Raw genomic sequence first — 3265 nt, 5'->3', positions numbered from 1 at the left:
TTAGAATGACCTATTATAAGATTCTAGTTGGTTATGAGCTTAGAGTTCACTGATTCGATGATTTTAACTCTAGAATGACTTGTTATCAGATTTGACCAAATTATAATGAAGGGTTGAGTTGTTTGGTGATTTTTCATCTCAGAATGGCTTGTTATGACATTGTGATCTGTAATCTCATAATGACTTGCTATGGAGTTTTAGCTAGTATTGATTGAGCAATTGGTTAGTTGAGCGATCTATAATAGAGCCATAGAAAAATGGTTGACTATCAAATTTAAGAAAAAAGTTGTGATTCAAAAGTTATGAGTCTCCATGTACAAGTCTATTAAAAAATGGCAGAATTTAAGATTATGTTTACTTTTTAACTTTAGAATGGCTTGTTACAAGATTCTAGTTGGATATGAGTTTAGAGTTGCTTGATTCAGTGATTTGTAACCTCAAACGTTAGAATTCTTTTAAAATAACTTGTGGGGGGGGGGGGGGCATCCAAACTTAAATCAACCATATTAGCAAGTTACAGTAAATCAACATCAGAGATAAATTTATGCAAGATCAACAACACATGACACAATGATTTACGGGGAAATCCAATTTGGGAAAAACCACCAGTAACATGCTACTTCATTTTCACTCTTCTAAAGTGATGCTCTGTTAAAGGCTTACAACACACTGTTAAATGTGACCTTGGTAGAGGATTTCACCAAACTATTAGGAATGGGCCTGGCTAAAGGACTTCTGAACATTCGCCTGGAATGTCACCCTGTTAAAGGATTTACCTCATGGCTATTAAACCAATATAAGTCCATAGGATTTAAACTATCAGTTACAATTGCTAAAGAGTAACAATAATGACTTTTTGATCTGATACAACTTACAACATACTTTGCAGATTTCAGATCACTTCTTCAATTCAGTCCTATTGCTTGGCTTTAATCATTTCAGCTCTGACAGCTTGTCTTCCTCTCAAGCTTTGTCTCCTTGAGTCTTCTTACTCATCATGCCAATGCAATCATCCTTGTGGTCATCTATCCAAACAATATTTCTGTGCTTTCTTCTCCTTAGCACCTTCTTCAGCAGTTATGCTTTGATGCTTGACCACCTCTCTCTCTTTGCTTCATGACCTTGACCCCTTAAATAGAAATCTAATTTTCCTTTTCTACTCAATTCTCCCTAGCCAATTTGTAGGGTTTCAAATGGATTAGGTAAGATACAAAGTATCTACCTCATATCTTATTCTTATCTAGAGACTTCGTCTAAGTTCCAATTGTAACCTCAAAAATGTTCTACATGGTGTTCTGTGCCACTAGCTCATCATTCTTATCTTCCATTTAATTCACAAACTTCTAGATAACAACCTTGTCAGCTTAGATCTAGCAAATCTTTCATTATCGAAATAATGCAGCAACTCGGCATTATTGGTTTACTAATGCTCGACATCTCTGTGTTACTCAGCACTATTAGTTTTCTGATGCTTGGCATCTATTTCTTGGATAGCTCGACACCTAAATAAAATGGTATCACTCGGCATCTAATTACTCTGGATCACTGGGCACTTGATAAACTCTGTATCACTCGAGATTTGAAGTTCACTTGACACTTGAAGTTGAACTTGCTCGGCTTCAATTAGGAATCTGTTCTGCACCTACTAGCTTGCTCGGCTCCTTCTCTCTAATGAACTTTAGTTAGGCTTTATAGATGTCTTAGCTAAAATCTTATATCTTTGATATGTTTCAGTGTGCCCATTCTCTGTGTCTTAGAGTATGTCATCAGTACATTATTTCATCACTGGCTTGACTGATCCTTCTACTTCATTCCAACATCATAACTTCAACCTTTCTCTAGGTGTTCTAGTTACATCTTATTGATTTCCTCCTCCTTGTTAATCAACTAATTGATAGTATTTGGATCACTAAAGCAATTGTCATTCCTGCAAGTAGCAAGTTTGACATCAATGACAAAACAATGATTGAGAACATTCTTTACCAGTTCCATATGATCATTCCAACAATCTTCCTTATGATCTTTTCAATCATTTCCAATATCAAAATGGTTTTTTATGAGATCTTACCTAATTTTGATTAAATACTTGACCTATTCAATGATTAGTAACTTAAAAATGACTTGTGATGAGAGCCATTCATAGTTAAAGTTTGACCAATTTGAATACTACTAACATCAAATTGGCTTGTAATAACATTTTAGTTGATTTCAAGAGTAGTGTTGACCAATTAGATGATTGTAACTTCAGAATTGATTATTATGGAATTGTAGCTCATTCTGAGTGAAAGGTTGCCCAATTCGATGATTTGTAACTTCAGATGACTTGCCATGAAATTTTGGCCCACTCTAATTGAGCGATTGATCAGTTCAGTGATATAATGGAGTCATAGAAAAATGTATCTCAATGTAGAGACCATAACTTTTGATTCTATCATTGGATTTCCTATGTTTCAAATATGTTATTGGGGGGCAAAATGTGCTATAAATAATAAGTCATTATGAGCTTACATATCTTTGAATCATTTAACCCTTCTCTCAAAATCAACAAAAATGTTATGACAACCCATTCTAAGGTTAGAAGTATCCAAATCAGTTAAATTTTGACTATGGATCGGCTATAATCTCATCAAAAGTCATCTTTAAGCAACATATCACCGAACTAGTCAAGTGTTCAGTTAGAATTAGGTATGATCACATAACAAACCACTTTCAGTTTACAGATCATCAAACAACTCAATTCTTCACTCAAAATTTGCTCAAATCTCATAACAAGTCATTCTAGAGTTACAAACCAATGAACTTTTCAATTCTACACTCTTAACCAACTAAAATCTCATAACAGGCCATCCTTGAGGTTAGAAAGAAAGGACAATCTTAAAGTCTACCATTTTTATATAGACTTGTACTTAGAGACTCATAACTTTTGAATCAGAACTAAGTTCTTAAATTTGACCTTTGATATTGTAGCTCATTCTAAGTGAAGGGTTCACCGATTTGATGATCTAGAACCTAAAAATGACTTGCTATGAAATTTTTCCCTATTCTAATTGAGTTGTTGATTAATTTAGTGATCTATAATATAGTCACAAAAAAATGGGTCTTGTTGTAGAGACTATAACTTTTGATTCCACATTTGAATTTTCTTAAGTTTTGGATATGTTGTTGGTGGCAAAATGTGCCCAGAGAACCAAGTTCTATTTCAAAAGTTATGAGTGTTCGTGAACAAATCTAGATACTTTTTACAATAAAATGACTTGTAATAACA

The sequence above is a fragment of the Cupressus sempervirens genome, chromosome 3, assembly GCF_028749045.1.
Source record: "Cupressus sempervirens isolate cs-2001-9-10 chromosome 3, ASM2874904v1, whole genome shotgun sequence".
Lineage (NCBI taxonomy): Eukaryota > Viridiplantae > Streptophyta > Pinopsida > Cupressales > Cupressaceae > Cupressus > Cupressus sempervirens.
The sequence above is the reverse complement of the archived record's forward strand: the minus strand, read 5'-3'. Positions refer to the sequence as shown.